The 19,479-nt window shown below is 31.6% G+C and overlaps 2 protein-coding genes across 2 annotated transcripts in view; one reads left to right on the forward strand and one right to left on the reverse strand.

Moving 5' to 3' along the window:
• LOC117206900 (class A basic helix-loop-helix protein 15-like) overlaps positions 1 to 19,479 on the reverse strand; it is a 258,718-nt gene that overhangs the window by 197,066 nt on the left and 42,173 nt on the right. The window lies entirely within an intron of this gene.
• The window catches only part of LOC117206901, a 283,190-nt gene that overhangs the window by 143,477 nt on the left and 120,234 nt on the right, over positions 1 to 19,479 (forward strand). The window contains exon 2 of the transcript XR_004487448.1: positions 5,649 to 5,699. The gene's annotated coding sequence lies outside the window, so the exon portion shown is untranslated. The remainder of the gene's footprint in view (positions 1 to 5,648; positions 5,700 to 19,479) is intronic.

Genomic DNA, 19,479 nt, shown 5'->3' on the forward strand with positions numbered 1-19,479 from the left:
TTTGATAGAACACGTTTTGATTTTCAACATCACGGATAAATTAAACTACAACAATTTTACTCTTCATAATTATCTTAGTTATACACGTAGGATAGAATATTATATCGCAATTAAATTACTGTTTTAAATACCAATAGACGATTTGCAACTGTCAAACCTTTCAGAACCATTTTATTAGTTGGCAAGCTCTTCATCCTCGAATTATTTATTTTCTGAATTGTAAATTAAATGAAATTACTTTCTTTAAATTAATAGAATCTCTTCTGACGTTAGTTTAAAGAGCTATATTTAAATAATAAATGTATGTCGTACATATATCTGGTAAATAGTAAAATATTTAATAATACACAGTAAATAACGAAACAAAAGTGGTTCTGGTCCTTTAATAAATATTTTAAACTTATAATCTTCCTCTTTGACACTATAAAAAAATACTACATATAGCTTGGAATTATTAACTCATTCTTAATTTGTACATTTTGTTCAAATACTTCAAATAATTCAAATACTGTTACTAAAAATCGACCAAACTATTGCAAATACTTATGAATTGCGGTAGATATACATTTATGGCTAGTATAAGACACTTGGGAATTCTGCAATTGCTTTATTTTTCTTTTTTCTTTTTACATGGATCAAATCTTATTGAACATAAATCACTTTGGATTCGATAAGAAAGTAATTGCTCTACTAGTTTCTCATGTTAGTTTCGTTATCCTTTGCCCTTTCTAGTAATAAAGTCGTTCAAATAATGTAGTAATTTTCGTGTTCATTATTTCGAAATTTTCATAAATTTCATGTTACTTGTGAAGACAGTGGATAATTATACTTCGTAATGATATGTCTTCCGTTTGATCAAACCGTAGTCGATCGTTTCGCTGTGTTTGACATGTTGGTCACGAAACACGTGGGATACGGGTAATACCGAGAAAGGAGAATGTAGGAAGTTGAAAAAAGTAGTGCCACTATTAGCAAATATTTAAATATCCAGCGAGACGTGTGGTTAAACTGCAAAAATTTGTTACGAAACAAATGCAAATTGCAGGACGCTAAAACGTTCCCTTTTTTATGCGTTTTGCCTTTTTATCTTTCTCTTGTTCGAAACTGGAATGCCATTAATAGACTGCTGATATTTATGCAAATTCATATGTTTATAAAGGCAAATAGAGAAAAGTTTGTATATTTTATACACTTTTGCATATTACACGTATTCTGTGCATTTTTTCACTTTGAATGTTACCATAAATGCATAAACATCCGCAGTCTGGTCATTAATATTAATTAGATGTACGATACGATACAAATAATAAACGTGATATGATACCATATTTACCATACTAATTCAGCATACCCAAAAAATGATAAATGTGGTCTACATATGAATTAAAGTTGTTAGTGTAATTTTAAAGGAAAGAAAGAGATAATTAGAAAAGTATACAATATGTTTAAATGACGTATAACGCGCATAATGCGAAATGTTAATGTTATTAATTGTTGTTTCTAAAATATTTTTAAAAATTTTCCTTTTAATTTTTGTAAAGAAAAAACACAAGAATTTTGTTATTTAACATGTGCTTATTTTACTGAATCAAACGAAGAATTCCTTGAGTTAGAATGTTATAAATTTCTTATTTCTCTTCTCATAAAACTTTGCTTGTTTTTTAAAAGAATAATATGTAATATTGCCTGCAGCTAAAAACAGTAAAACTTTGCGATATAGCTAAAGTACATGAAAGTAGTATTATTACATAGGATACATAGATGCGTTTCATAATAATTATTACACACGGAAATATTACTCTTATACTGATAACTTAGTACTCTAATCATCTTATGACATATTTCATATTTAAATAAGTACTTTTGAAATTTAATAAGAAATAAAATTAAAAAAGAGGAAAATCAATCTCTTAATAAAAAGCTCCATTTAAAATTTCAAAGCATCGAGGCTATTGCAGGAGTTTATGTACTATTATACTTTGTAGATAGTTCGAATGCAATTTCATTGCTTTCTTGACGTTACAAAGTTTTATCCGGTAATATATTTGCGCCGCCGTAGAAACGCTGGGAAATTCTCGTTTAAACGATCAAAGGAAATTCTTAAAGAGGCGTAATTAGTTTGCAGGGCGCAATATTAATTAGAGTTCTGGAACACGTTTGCAAGAAAAAAAGGAGCTTTATTAAATCCCGCTACTGCGTTTATACTATTACTCTAATTTGAGTTAATAATCATGAGTCATTAATTCTTTTTTTACTTTGAAATCTGACGTTTTTTTTTGCAATTTTATGGCTACCTCTTTCGTATATACAGCTTAATCTTTTTCGATGTTCTCGTAGTTCAAAAGCTTTACCTTAATCCTCTTCTCACTCATTTTTAAGGAAACTGTCGACAGAAAATCAGGAAAATAGAGAAATGTTAGAGATCTCAACTACACAAGTTAGAATGAAAAGGATTTTTCAAATATCAAACGGAAAAGGAATACAAATTGAAAGATGTCAAACTTAAAGAAAAATAACGATTAAAAGATTTGAAGCATCAAGATAAAAAAAAGAAACTAAAAATATACCTATCATTGAGAAAGACAAACGTTAAGAAAATCACAAATTTAAAAAAAGAAATAGGAATGAAAAGAATACCAAATGTCGAACAATTACCGGTTTGTGACATAAATATTAGGCAATCGGTCGTTCGAACAGCTTATCAACGCCGTGTTATATCATACGACCAGCAATTACGAATGCGTCAGGTAGCATTCTTGCATTAAGGAACGGATCGTTGACCCTCGGCAGACAGACCGTCCAAAAATCGTCGGCCGGACGTGAAATTGTATTCAGAACCAGACACGGGAGCCTGCGTGGCTTACTAAATCAATGGCATCGAAATTCCACGAGAGAGGACCAGCAAAATTCTCGTGTGGCTCGGATCAAGTATCAACAATTCATTAAAAATAGCAATCGCGCCCCATTCTCTAGCCCATAAACATGAATCATATACATTACGAAGTTTATAAATAACAGTTCCTGCCTATTGAGAGAAAAACTTTTAAGACATGAATGGAATTAGGATTATTCTACAAGGAAATCTTTTGGCGTGTTTTTTGGCTTTTCTGAATATCGTGATAAATCAATGGGGAAATTATTTGATTTTGAAGATCAAACTTTAATTTTGGAGATCATAAATTCTATATTGAATACAAAGCAAGTTATATATTAAGAGATAAATAATGATTGTTCGATGCTAGATGTTTAAAAAATTAATGAGAACTGTTTGGTATTAAATATCGTTTAAGCAATACATTTATAAACACTTAGATCATTTTAAGACCAACTAAATTTTGTCGTAAACTTTGTTTCAAAAAGAAGCTCGAGAATCTTCCACTGTGTTATCTTTCATTTATTTTGCTAGAAGATATTATCTTTCATATCCTGCAAATCTTATACATTGTAAATTGCAATGCACTTCATGAATTTGTATTACGTAGTTAGTAGTGTTACATAAATAAAATGAAGATATTCCTTCATTAAAATACTTCCGATTATTATTTGATTCTGAACTACAGATACGTTTCGTTATCAAAAAATAGCGAATTTAATGCAAATTACTATGCGAATTGTTTTTAGATACTTTGGCGATATTCTTCTACTTAGGTACCTGGCGCCTTTTGCAAAATAATCTATCAATTAGTGATATCAATGAAATAATAAGCTAAGAGTTGTAGGTTATAGATTTCTCTTTTACAATTTTACGTCGAATAGTACAATCAAATATGTAACTTGTAATTCGTAAAATTTACTTGTGAAACTTAATTTATTATCGAACTTGTTATCATAGTGCAAAAATATTTAATATGTATAACAACTATAGTAACTTACAGATTGAGAATTTCGCTAATAATACTAGCTAGTATTATCAGTTACTACCTAAGCAAAAATATTTGTACGTTGCACGAATGAAATACCTATCACTTCTTGCTCCTGTAACCGAGATTTTGTAAATCTACCACCAGGTTCTATAAATTTCTGTCGCTACAAGCTAATTATTTTGCAAAAGCTAATTTAACTTTGCCAAACTATCGAACAATACGACGTTTTACACTTTACACAGTCGATTGATATTCCTGGAACAAGTAACTGCACGAGTCCTTTAAACAGCTATTTCGATTCTGGAGATCTCTGAAACTCAATGTGAAAGCTACGAAACAAGAATTCGTTTTCTACACATTTTGTACATCGCGTACAAATCGACACATGTTTTTTCGCATCGTATATAGGTCCAACAGTGTTTTTTCTTTTCCTTCTTTTTTTTTTCTTTTTGGTATAAAACGTTCGATACTCCTACAAATGCCTTGCGAGCCACCATTAAGCATTTCTAAGAGGAACTTTTTGTAGGCCAGCAGAGAATTCCAGCTGTTCGCCTACCTTCGCGCAGATCATTGTTCTTATCCGCAAAAATGCTCACCGTGCTGCTAATGGAAGAATTACGTAAATGTCCGCGATCGAGATCGAGTTCCTTGTTCGTGCTATTCGAACCATCTGGAATTAATGAAAAAAGTTTGTTTTCGAGCGTTATGATATACAGTTTTCATGTACGTGCTTCGTCGATTAAAAGATACTATGCAAGTCATTAAATTCTAATCAAGATTGAAGGAACAGGTTGGTAAGCGATTAAGTGCAATGAAAATTCAAATGATGAAAAATGTAATTGGTTGATATATGAATATTTCTGGTGTGTCTAGATTATGCAGAAAGGGCGAGGAATTGGAACAAAGCATGTTTTAGTTAAACGGATATTTGTATATATTAGTATACTTACTGTCATATGTTGTAAATTATTTTTATAGGAAATTTGGAATATTATGTAGATTAAAGTAATTTATTTTGGTCTACTTCTTTTTAAGTTTATTATGTAAGTAAAAATGCACCTAATTAGTATTTATATAATATTTAGCGCAAGATACAGAGAACTGTTAAAAATATAAATCACACTAAAGATAGTATGAAAACATGTACTTTAATTTGTTAAAATGATACTTAAAATTTGCAAAAATGATACTTAAGATAGTATTCCTGAAAATATATTTTAAACTGATTTCGCTAATTTAAAGATGTTATAATTTTTTAATCAAACACGCTAGGAAAAAATCTTTAAACTGATTCAATAAAATATTCGAATTAATTTAAACAAATTAGACCGTAATATTGTCCCATGTGAATCATCTTGTAGTAGAAATACAATATTTCGCAATACAATTTATTTTATCTTTTTTATTAGATTATTCATTGAATACTTCGTAAAATTTATCATAATATTAAAGAAAGAAGACTATTGCACACATAATCTATTTAATTGGAAAGAACTTTTCCCGAAAAGGTTCTTTTCTATTAAACGTGCTGCATAACAGTAACTAGTTACACATTTCTTAGCTCGTTGAATTATTCAGAATTACGTATTTCGAACCACTGTTGCAAATGCATATTTCATCATATTAAACGTTACATTTCAAACAATTATCTAACTACGGCACTATAACACCATAACTCTTTTGAACAGCAATTACACACGTTACAGTTACCTCGCCAACTGTTTTACATTTTTTACATAGTATACGAGGTGCTTATGCTTTTCTTTTTTTCTTCTCTTTTCGCAGAGCGCTACTGGTACGCACGGTAAATCCGTTATCCTAAAGCCAAGGTCCACGGTGAGTCATAAATTTGCACATAATTACACAGTATAACGAACAATACGCAAAGCCGTTGACCGGCCTAGCTTACGTTACATATTCATTTCCACGAAAATCACCGTCGAATTACGCCAACCACGCTCAATTAGCCTCCGTTTCGACTAATTATTTTCTCTGAAAGTCGAGTCGTTACGCGCCACAAGCGTGATAATAAAAGTTAACCCCTTTCCGTGTCGCAAACTCAATTATTTAACGTTATTATCGCGACACTGAATTCTCTCCTCGTGTTACGGTTCTGTTACGGATTTCGGTTAAATTAGTTTAATTGCAACGCCGTGAAACGAAGTTTCATCGAAAACTTACTCGACATTTTAATACAACGTTTGTAGTAAGCATTTTACAATGTTGCTCTGCCATGCAAAATGTATTAAACATATAATTTTGGAGCGTTTGATATGCATTTTTAGTTTTAAAGGAAATAAATATATAATGTGCAATATATATGTAATGTATAATATAATACGTAGTACGTAGTAGTACTCGTTACTAATTTTCCAATCTTGTATCAATTTACATATTAATTGCAATTTATGGAATGTCTATCATTTATATTTTTCATAATTTCCTCTATATTATTTGCACTCTCGTCCCGATATAAATTCAACAAGTAAATATAAATTTTACTACAAATTTCTACAAATAAATAATCACATACACGGTGTCCCAAACTTAAAACGTCAAGCTGCAAAAAACCTAATTTATAGACAGAAAGAAGGAAAAAAGAATATTACATAAAGTTTGTCAATAAACGCTTTGTTACAGAGTTATTAAAGATTATTGTATGTATGAAACAGATAACGAGGCATTCTTCACTGCAGCAGACAAAAAGTTGACTGTATTATTGTGTCAGCGTAGTTGCACGTTTTTTTTTATCGTGTGGTGTCAATTCCGTGTCTTTAATAGTTATGATAATAATTGAATAAAAAATGATTACCTAGTATTTTTAATTCCTCATTTCAAAACGTCGTCCTTGCGTTCGGATACATGCTTGACATTGACGAACAATGAAAATAATAATATTACGCAGTTCCTGAAAATATCGTCGAGTTTCAAAACCTGCGTTTTTTATTCGTTACGCTAGTTCTTTATGAGAAACACATTTAAAAGATGGAAAGATCGTAGTGGGCCAGCTGTTTAGCCTCCATGATTTTTTTGCTTACTGGGAACTATGAAACAAAAGGTTTATTCTACAAAAATGAGGTCCCATAATAAGCTAGTGCAACGAATAAAAAATGCAGTTCCTGAAACTCAACGAAATTTTCAGAAATTTCGAAATATTATTATCTCCATTGTTCATCGATGTCAAGCTTGTACCCGAGCACAAGGACAACATTTCGAAATGAAGAATTAAAAAATACTAGGTAATCATTTTTCATTCCATTATTATCATAACTATCAACAACAAGGAATTGCTACCACGCGATAAGAAATATGTAACTACGCTGGCACAAAAATATAGTCACCTTTTGTCTGTTGTAATGGAAAATACAGTCGTCGTTTATTGACAAACTTTACGTAACGTTGTTTCCCTTCTTTTCGCCTGTGGATTAAACCCTTGCAGTTTGGCGATTTAAGTTTAGGACACCCTATGTAGACTATTGGCCAGCGGTGTTTACATACAAGCATTCTCTAAATGCACAGCGCATCTCAAGAAACCCGGAATGTAATTAAATATATTTATCGCTGTTTCCCATTGTGTACACTTTCAAAACTCCAATTTAAATTCCAATTAACAGCTGCAAGGCTTCCTGCCAGGCTTGAGTATCCATTATAGCTGTACAACGTTTTCACCTGGTTCGCGGATCGTAAGCGTTCGTCGCAACTTTTCCAAACGAACGAGACGGCACGAAGGATTTCCATCAATCACGTCGTCGTCAGTATCGCTGTACGCGTTTTACGAGATGGAAAAACATGCCGAGTTTTCACTTTTCATCGGTGCTCGAGACACGAGAACGCGCAATTAACCGGCGACGAGTCTCGTAAATCATCGCGACAATTAAACAAGCGACGCTTACGCGAGCACCGTCCAATTAGCAACCAGTCGCAATTATCTTATACGTCCGTGCTCGTAGCGCGACGACTTCCCCATTCATAATTCTATTATTCCGATGAATCGTGAACGCGGTAAAATCGTGACGTGATTGGCACAAAACATTGAAAACAACGATCATATGGATGATATCGAATCATATTGATGTCACTGTCGCGTAATTTTTAGCTTTTATTATAGGCAGCTTTTTGTTGTCTGTTGCCGTGACGCGAGATAAATTGTATTCATAAAGGTGAGTTGAGGTTTCATTTGATTTTTCATGTAAGTCGATTGAGACGCTTTTAGTTGCAGTAAAATAAATTACGTCGAAACTTGTGGATCTAGTTACTTAATATCGACTATATTTAACTTGAAAATTGTAACAGCTGCGAAATAACACACACACACACAGACACGCTTCGTATTTTTTCATATTTTCAAAATTTTAATACTACTATTAAATTAAGATGTAAATAATAATAATAGTAATAATAATGAGATTGATAGAAGTCAAATAATAAATACATCAACAATAGTACGAGCATTTCTATAATAATCACGTTAATACGAATTTGGCGTAGTCCGTATATATTAATCTAAACCAGAGAGATATTCTTTGAGCGAAGAAACACATATAGTAATAATAATAATTAATCCTAACTAGAGAGGAATCCTTTGAGTGAAGAAACGCAAATGATTATAATAATAAAAAGTTGATGATCGTTGCTCGTTAATTCCGTTAAATTAGAAGAAAAAAGAGAAAAAAACAAATTGTATAACATTTTTGCAAGATTATTGAATTTTGGCTTCAATAGATATATTAGTATTGATACAAAGATACATTGAAGACGTTCAAATTTTAAATATAATGTTAATTTCACTTAATATCTTCAAAACCTATTTAATAATATAAAATTAAAATATTTATAACTGGAATTCAGTTTGCTACTTAAAGTAAACTTCAGTTTAGTTAATGAACGAATATTCCTAAAAAGGTCATTGCTGTTATCAGAATGATTTTCTTAGTTGTGAACAAATTTGTGACAATTGTCGTGCACTTAAATGTTACTTCAATCTCGTTACAATCGAATATTAGTATTTATAACATCTTTTTTTCTAAGAGATAATAAGTGTACTGTTAAATTGTTATGTATGAGATTTGGTTCATTATTTTGATTAAAATAATCTAATGTAACATAATAAGAATTTAATTAGAAAAAAATAGGTACAGTCTGTTTGATTTATACAAATATATTAAATGAATTTATTAAGATCTATTCCCTTTCGTTTGAATAAAAAGTATATTTTCAAATGTAATTTTCCTTCAATTTGATGATGGATTTCAGGAAACTAAAGGTCGAAGTTATTATTTGATAAACGTAGTCAAAGTTATGAAAATGTTGATATTATGAAACTAAAATGTATATGTTAATGAAACATTAAAATGAATTTCTACAATTATTAGCTCGTCTTTGCTATATTGAAGAAAATTTCTATATTAGCGTTCCACTCCGCAAATTTCAACACCAACTATGTCAACAGTCCCGATTACCGGCGATCAATCTCGCATGCGTGTAACACATACATGCCCGATCAGCCATAATCAATCTCAAACACCATCAGTGCACATTCCAACCGCGAAACTTCGAAACCTCCAAGAATCTATACATCCTACGTAACTTCACAGAAAATCTACGAGCACTCCTTTTACAACGCGAATAGATCAACGACAAATAAAAACCACGCAAGTAAAAGGAAATTTACTGTTAAATACACCAACGCGATCTCTCTGATAAATGAATGACGTTATTCCGTATCGTGTTATCATTTACTAAACCGCCTATTAAGGCAAGTATTTCCTAAAAGAAATCTAAGAAAACCTAAAAATGATACGAGACCACCACCAGAAGCTCGTCTAACCGGTATCGATTTACCATTAATCTAAGAAAACTTGACTGCGTTACCGGAAAATAGGATTTTTTTTTTTTTTTTTGTTCAAAATGCATGGAAATTAGAAAGCAAAATGAGAGAAAATGAGAATGAAAAAGGAAGTCGAACACTTTCCCGAAAGAAACAGAGATAAAAAGCGAATCAGCGGCCAGTTAATTGGCTAAACGATATTCAACCCCAGAAATAGCAAGTCGGCCAACAATTTATTGCCGTCGATATTGTAACAGGCTTGGAAGATTGCCTCGATTTAACGGAAATACAGTTCGGCTTGGCGAATACGTGCCGCATTTACATAACAGCGCGCGCGTACGTTACGTTTGCGTGCAATTAACGTTGGCATCGATCAGTACCTGTAACCCGTGGCACGGGCTAATCCTCCGGGATGAATAGACGCAACTCCACTGGCCTCCATCGCGATGAAGCGCCCGTTACAAACGCGCGCCAACGTCATTAACGGTGAAACTACGGCGAGCGGTGATTATGGTGTTACGGTTTGGCATCCGGGTTTCGCGACCAAACAACTTGCCCATTACATCCCCTTTTTCTTCTCTCTTTCTTGTCTAATCTTCTGTTACGTTTGTACAATCGGTTAGCGATATCCTTTGGAATTATCATTTTGAGTAGGTACATGAATCTTGTGTACCGAGGTTTACAGTTTTATGGGTTGCTTTATTAACAGTTTATGAATGGTATTTTTTTTTTAATCGCTGAGTTGAAAGTTTTACGTTTCATAGCATGTTTTTTGAATTTTATTAAATATTTTAGGAAATATTAACATTGTAAAATATTAAATTGAAAAGAACTATTAAAGTTCTTAAAAGAGATAGAGAATTATTTTGAATAATTCTTCTGTTTTCGTAATCTTCGGATTGGAACTTCAACAGAAGATATCATAAAGGCATCTTTATTTTCTAACGTTGATAACGCGTATTTGTTAGATGTTGATGTTTCCTAAAATATTTAATAAAATTGAAAAAACATGCTATGAAGCGTAGAAGTAATAAAAAGTATAATATGACATTATACGTGTATGTTTGACAGAAAACAATCGGATGATATACTTTGTTTGAGTTTTGAGAAATTAAGATTTGTTTCTATAAGTTCAAAGGAAAATTCGAAAATTTGTTGATGGCATATAATTTAAACACATTATTTAATAAATGGACACGAGTTATATGACATACATGGTAACAATTTTTTTAATATGCGGAAAATATGCTACAAGATGAATATTTCATGTAGACGTGTTACTAACTTGAATTGTTTCATTGGAACTCTAGAAACATAGAAACACATTTTAAATGATGTCTATAGAATTATATCGACGATTCACTCTCCAAGAGTCAAGCACACGGGATCAACTTCTCACGATCAAAATTTACAATCCAGAATGTGTGAACTGTTTCACGGTCGCATTCCAACCGTTCTGGGAACCTCGTTTCTTGTACTTCGAAGAAGTGTTAGGAAAGAGGTATAAACACTGCAAAACAATCCTAAGAATATTCCAATACATATCAATTAATTTGCAAATATTCGTACAATATAAACGAATTATTTACATCAGCCAGATTTAAATTCTCTATATTTCGTTATTGTTGCTAAACAGTTTTATGCAGAAATCAATTAACAGTTTACAATGATACAAATTTTAGTATTATCGAGTATTATTAAACTCTATTGGTTAATTTTTGCTAAATTCCAATTTATTGAAAAACGTATCCGTTAACTTATCAAATTCATCTATTTATCTTCAACTTGAGCGTGAGAGAATCTCTGTTCTTCTCAAGATTCTGTTGTGATCCAATGTTGCATTAATGATAACAACAATGCCTGAGCGTATAAATATTAATGCCACAATCGCGTTTATAAATCAAGTGAAACCAGAGATCTAACACCTGGAAACTCGGGTGCCTGTCAGTTCCCATGGAATTAAAGTCTTCGTACCGACAACGAAATATGTATATACATATATACATATATACATATGTGTATATGTACATATTATTATCCCATTATTATCGCTATACGACGATCATTTTCCTCGAGGCTGAAAGTTTCGAACGAGGGAACAAAAAAGAATCAGATTAACTACTAAACGTGCCGTTTAAAGGATAATTGAGCGGAACATTTTCCCGTTCCAACTTTCTCCGCGTGTTTACGTATATTTTTTTCCCCCGAATCCTCTCTGCACATCCTTTTAACATTTACGGCAATGGACGATAAAGATCGTATACGTAGGTACGATTCGCTCGTTCGTAAACTCGCGTAGTAAATTTGTTTCGTTCGACTTTCAATTCGCGCCAGTTGAATTTTATCTTTCATCTTTACGATGCTACATATTTTCCTAACACTTTGCGCGACGTTACTGAAAGAGATAGAAGATAGAGAAAGAGATATATCGGATTGAGATAGAAGATACGAACGCGTTTCTTAAATATTATGCATTTCTGTGCAATACAAACTTTCTTTTTCATTGAGGCAATTGGAACCTTCGTATAGAGATTATTTTTCAGTACAACTGCACATTCTGTGTAAATTATCAAACAAATTACGTACAATTAGGATACATTGTTAACTATAATTTTTAATATATCAGTGATTGTTAGCGCATCGTAAATTATAATACATTATTTTCGTATATTATTAGATTATAAATTCTAAGGAACGAATAAGTAAGATTATATTGTTTAAACTCGAATTAATAAAAATTAGCTTTTCTTTCGCCGTTCTAGAAATTATTTTATGCTTGTAAAATATAGATTTATCATGTGAATTACAAGTGCGGACAAAATATCCATACATTTAATTTATAGCGTATGAATATAATTTTTAATGATGGCTATGCTCGTTAAAAAAATTTATTAATGCTGAAAATTCACGATATTTGTATAGAGTTTCAGAGTTTGGATATATAAATTTTACCGTTCACCTAATTCATAAATTTCTCTATATTTCTATGTGAAATATTTCTCTATATTTATTATATGAAAATATTTATCATATTTATTATATAATAAAAATAAACTGAAATAGGCAAGCAAAATTTTTAATCATTTCATGTTAAAAATGATCAAAAAATTTGCTTCGACGGCAAAATTCAGTGACTCTCGATACAGTAATTATATCAACATCTAACACCTAAAATATTTCCGTGTTATACATTTGAAAAACTGCTCCATCTTTTTATAACGCTCCGTATAAACGAAAATTTAAAAAATGAAATAACATAACGTCAGATAAAAAAGAATGAAAGATTGATAAGTACTTATGCTGATGATCTACCCTAAAATATAATTTTATGAACCTTCGTATTTTTTACTATCACAATCATATTGTAAAATTACAGTCCTCTTTCACACCGTTTACCTTTTAAACATTTTTTGAGCCATCAGTCTATTACATTTCGTTAAAGGGATTAATATTCCACAAAATTTACAAATATATGCTTGTAATCCTCTCCATGAGAAATCTTCCATGTACATGGTATCTCATGAGTAATTCACCAGCAAGAAACTCATTAATTTACACGGTTGGAGAGATTTCACGTTTAATGGAGTAAAAACATCGAGAACGGGAATCACAGAGAAATGAATAGTGCCTCGTTTTTGTTTGGTGCGTGGCGCGATAATGTTGGATGGTCGGGAACACGATCGCTAATGACGAGCAATCATTTATGGTGAACCACAATGTACGACTTCGCCGTGTCTGCTGTAACGACGAAAGTCATCGACACCGCTAAAGCGTGTGTTACCATAAATTTAAGGAATCCTTAACATCGAGGAACACGATGTATTTTCTTGAAGGTTTCTTACGTATATTTTGTATCGTTTAGGTTTTTTGCTTCAGAAGATCTTATACTTTGCTGATTCATGCTATGATAACGATGTATTCATTTTATACCTCGAAATATTTTTACGATATATAAATAAATAATAGTTGGCGCTTCTTTGATTAATGTAACTCTTTTTTTAAATCAATGTTTTGCTGTATTAATGCTTCCTTTACATTGTTATTTACATTATTATTTATATGAATTATCCTTAATGAATAATAATTTCTTTTGAATATATAAAAATAAATATTAAAATAAATTACTAGTTTTCTCTTTTCAATTTACGGATTAGAATACCAAATACTGGCAAACTAATCAAAATTTATTCGTTTTTATTCGTAATTTATTCGTTTCATAAAATAAATAACTTAAAATCATAGAGGATATTAAATAATCTGGGAAATATAAAATACTGAATGGTATAAGAGAAATTTGAAATAAATAAAATTCCCTTATTTATATTTATACGTCCAATTTGACTCTACACAAACATAAATTACGTTTAAAGAAAAAAAAAGTGATAGATGTTAGGTATTTTTATTAGACACGAGCAGATCTCGACATAATTGGCTCTGAACGCTCGTTGACGTTCGCGAGTTATGGTGAGAAAATTCGTATCGATCTATCGACACAATTCAGGGTACGAAGGACAAGAAAGTAATTCCTAATGAAAGGTTTCGCATCGAACTTCGGATTCGCACGCTCTATACGATGGACTCTTCCGAGCAATTAACGACCGGCAACGCGAAACGACTCTGATTAATGTAATTTCGTAACGATCGATGTTCGGTCAGACGACGAGCTGATCTCTCATGTCTAACGTAGCAAAAAGTCTCGTTATTGGCTCACGTTTCGAAATGGATTCTGCGTATACAGGGTGGTCCTTTATGGCTATCATTTAAGATGCTTGGTTGGTTAAAACATCTAACACGCTTCGGATCGAGAAACTGCTGATTTGACCAGCTGATCGATTTGATCTTGTGAAACTATGTTGTTGCATAATAAATTTCGTTTCCAGATAAATTATATTCATAGGTAGAACTTATTTTCGAACGAAAATTTTTTAGGTAAAAGTCATCTCAATATGAGAAATGAAAATGCAAGAAATTTTCTGTACGGAAGTCGTCTGATATTGCAAATTAAACTTAATGAGATCTTTCAATTGTTATTCGCACAAACATTTCGATATTAATATAATTTTTTTGAGAGGTAATATATACTTTATATATTCTTTATTGTCACTTTAGGATAAATTTAAGAATGTGTATAAGATATCCTGTTATGCTGTTACGTGAATAAGCCCTTTGAGATCTTCGACTACGTTTTTTGAAGCAATGTTTCAGAAAATTATCTAATTACGTAGAAATATATGGAAAATTATTTCCGATATACAAAGGTTAAACATTTATTTGTACTGGAAAAATTTCGCGACAGGTATCTTATTTTATGTGCAAGTATATAAAATTAATTTTCTTGCATTTCTCAATGAACTATATAATTTTTATTATATTACATAAATCATCAAGAACGATTTACTATTGTCATCTGAATAAAAAAATTATATTCGTATCTTAGCTCTACTAAGTATGCGTATTCAGTAAGATAAATAACATGATTGAAATAAAAATAGTGTTTTCAACAATTATTTGTTATTTTTATCTAGTCTGCAAAATATGTATTTCGAATGCTACGTGATAAATATTCTCGTAAACTGGAAAAATTCGAGTTTTCTGAAATCAACTGTAGGTTTCAGAAGTTAACATTCCTTTTCTAGAAATATTAGTTTTGAACAATTTAAAAAACAACGTATTTTCGAAACATCAAAATGTATCATTTTCGAAAAGATAAAAATGATAAATATTCATTGAAAATTCATTTTTTACGATATCTATTTCCGTAACGTTAAAAAGCATACTCATCGCTCAGCATGAAATATAGTTCTTTAAGATCGACATTGATAAAAAGTTGATGATTGAAGAAGTTATGAAACATTAAACATGCTTCTTGTACCTCATTCCATGTGGTAAGAATATTCCGTGTTCTCTATGTTTTTTTGTTTTTTATATTCAACAGTGTAATTTTAGAAATTGAAGGGAAATTATATAAGCGTTGCCAAAGTTGTATAATAAATATACCAAGAATTATAAATGACAAGGATAATTAGAATTGTCTACTGCATAATATAAGAATGTTTGGCGTGACGTTTTCTCAATATTGTATCAATCTTCATTAGCCTACGTAGGTCAATATAATTTTATTTTATGATTTAATGACAAAAATGTACATTTTGTGCAAATCAAACTTAATTGAATATTACCGTGAATTTGTAATCTTCTAACGTCACTTTGACGATGCAGTTTTTTTTAGCTAAATTATGCCGCCCATTGATGGTATCTACATATACATATACATATACATATATCTCCAGGGACCAAGATATACTATACAATATAAAAGTCAGGACTAAATAAAGAAATAAATATACTTGTGATCTGCTTGGTTTAGGCATATAAATTAATCTCTTCGATAAAAATTAATAAGTTACCTTATCTTTATTTTTTATAAATATTAAAAATAATCACAAACTTTTGAACCATAATATACATCTCCTTGATATAAGTTAAAGATTGATCAAAGCGTATTCTTCATATTATTTCTAATAATTTAATGGTAAGAAGAAATAAATATCTATCTTCTTTCTTCAAAATATAGGAAAGCTTTTATTTAGAAACAATCTGATATCGAGAATTTTGAAAAAATTAAACCACAATTAGTCCAAAGGATACTCAAAATCGCGAATTTTTAATCCCAAAGAACCACAAAATATTTTGTGGTGGACACTACGGTTATATCCAGACAATTAAATATTCAGTTGCAATTAAAGGGTTTGCAGCGATAAGGAGATAACTCCAATGTGTAAATTGTATTTATTAGAAAAGAAAGTAAGTCATAGGTTTCACATTAAAAAGTGCAAAAGTTAACTACTACGAATATTAGTGGACTATAAAGCACGTTTGTGTGCTATAATGCTATATAAAGACTACATGTGCACGTTATCTAGCACGTTTGTAAAAACAATTTGATTTTAATTGATTTTAAGTTAGTTTCTGTTGGTTTACTTGAACTACTGGAAAGTGGTGTAGCCTCCTCATATTGTAGCAACTCAATTAAATTATCTGTTTAAATACCTATTCTTAATGTGTGTTTGTTTTATTTTAATGAAAATATTCTGTTTTAAATGCATTGATTATTTGGTTATAATTAGATTACGGATTTTCATACGAATTTATATTTTTGCTAATAAAAATAGCAAAATGAAACCTAATCAGAGATTGATTCCACTTACTAAATATTATAATAATTATTTCACTCTGGACATTTTATATATTTTTATGTAGGTGTCGCGTGCATTACGTGCAGATAATATACAAATCTTTATAAACTATACATACGTACAAATCCGTAGTGTAGTTATAACAAAGAAAGGTCGCTACTCGATCAATTGAATATCCATTTTAGTTTGTATTTACTAAAAAACAATTTTCATCACACGTGTTCATATTCTACATTGACAAAACAATACAAAAATACTGGCAGGTTAAACGATTATATTATATCTACTAGCATTAAAGTAGATCACCCTGTATACCGTACACATGTTCGCGAGACAGATGCGTCGACATGAATTGAAAGAGTCGCGTGACGGCCCCGATTTCTGCAATTAAAAGACAAAACCGTACGACTAATCTGCTCCTCGAATGATCGTGGGATCGCGGCGATAATCTGTGCGATACGCGGAACGCGGCAGATAAGCAACTTCTATTTGCTCTGGACGCTGTAATTACCGATCTAGAACGTCACTAGATTTCGATTTACGGAACTGTCCCACAAGACAACGAGAAACCGAGACACGCTGCCGGTCGTTCGATTGAACGACAACATGCGATCGCACCATTCTCGCTATTAACTTTATCGTTCGAATCGCTGCTCTGTTCTTTAACCATTGTTTGCGTTATTTCGCTGCTTTGTTGTGGTCTAAATTGATTCTAGGAAAATATCTTTGCTCTTCCGGTATAATCGTGTTTCTCGAGCGTTAGTGAACAATGTTGAAGTGTTGAATCAGAAACCGTGGATAATCTTGCACATTATTTTTTAATTTTTTGATATGTTTGTGTCGATATATTTGTAGTTTATCGATTAAGGAGATTAGTGAATCGGTAAGTTAAAAGTTATAGATTACAGACTATTATAATTTCATAATTTTACACCAAATAGGATAATCAACTGACCTATAACTTGTGAAATTCATTTATAGAGCTTCACTTGTTTCATCGCTAAATTTGTTGCTATTATACGAGAAAACTTGTTAACGCTGATAGTTTGTAAAACTGCATTTATTTGGATCCATCAGGAGATGCTTCATTTAATAGTTCACTGATTCTTCCCACTGCTTCGTCTCGTTGTTCAAATTCACGTTCAGATAATTCGGATATTCGCAATACTCATGTTATTCAAATACTTTTTTATTTCTCTCAAAAACAAAATTACCCCAGCTGTTTAATATTCATACTCAAAATTAAATACTTAAAATTCATATATACTTCTGAATCATACCTCGACATTAACCGACAAGCGATTCAACCAATCCCGAATTAATAATTCTAAAATATTAGTCTATTATAAATCTAATATAATTCTAAAAACTAATAATTCTATCTCTCACTTTTTCACGCGAAATCTCCCTGAATCCACTCTTCCACCACCCCAACTTTCGTTTCCATCCATGCGTTCCCTCATTTCGTATTCAACAAGTCGGCACTTTCGTTTCGAATTTTTTCCATAAACCGTGCACCACTATTTCACGTCTATCAGCAACGCGACTTTCACAGACACGTGCGCGATATCTCATTGCACAAGTGCGGCTGCAGGCACCGCGGATAATCGATTCCGGATTCCGGTCCTTCGAGTCGATCCTGAGGCAATGCACAGCTTCGAGAGGCGATCAAATGGACCTGTCCCTCCGTGAAATTGTCTCGAATTAACGGCGACTTTTCGGCGTGTAGTTGGTAAACGATCATCGATCGAAGGCTTGTGGTAACGTTGTTTAACGACGCTTAACCGATGTTTACAATGGATTCGTGACTTTGCTTTCGCGGGGCGAATAAGTCAATCGAGATGATTTCGCGAGTAATTCGACCAACTTACGATTACTCGTACCGTTGCACGCCATTTATTTTCATTCTGGCTTACGTGTACACGTTCGTGAGATCTCGCAAACCGCGACCGCGTGATTATCAGTGGCGGATTGACTCGTGATCATGATGTACACAAGCTCGGGAAAGTATTAGAGCAGTTGCAGACACCTCTTATGAATATGTTACGTATATTACGAAACATTTTGAATTTTCATTAGCATTTTCATTAGAAGAAATTTAGAATTTATTTAGAATTAAGCAGTTAACGTCAAAACCACGTTACACAAAACATCGATCATTTTATGTGATAAATGGCTCAATTTTAATATTCTTTGGGTAGATGATAGCTGTGAATATTAATTTATTTATTAATATTAATTAATTGAGAGAATTTAACAACTTTTTCGAATAAACTGTCACTGTACTGTCATAAATGAAGAGGCTATACGCGATTCTCATAATATTTAGTATTTATGACTTTTTATTAAAATTAGAACAGTATGATGGAAAAGATTTATGATGAAATGTATGTTAAAAATTCTAGGAGAAATATTTGATTTATTAGCGTAGACAAAACGTAATTTATTGTTTGACTTGGATTTTGAATTCAGTTTTTAATTAATATGTGAAAATATAAACACTTACGAAACGTAGTTGAAATTTCAATTTAATACTGTGAAAAATTAGGACACTTGGACTATATTACGTACTACATGCGCTCACGGATATTGT

Source organism: Bombus bifarius, unplaced genomic scaffold, assembly GCF_011952205.1.
Source record: "Bombus bifarius isolate JDL3187 unplaced genomic scaffold, Bbif_JDL3187 scf7180000008013, whole genome shotgun sequence".
NCBI classification, from domain to species: domain Eukaryota; kingdom Metazoa; phylum Arthropoda; class Insecta; order Hymenoptera; family Apidae; genus Bombus; species Bombus bifarius.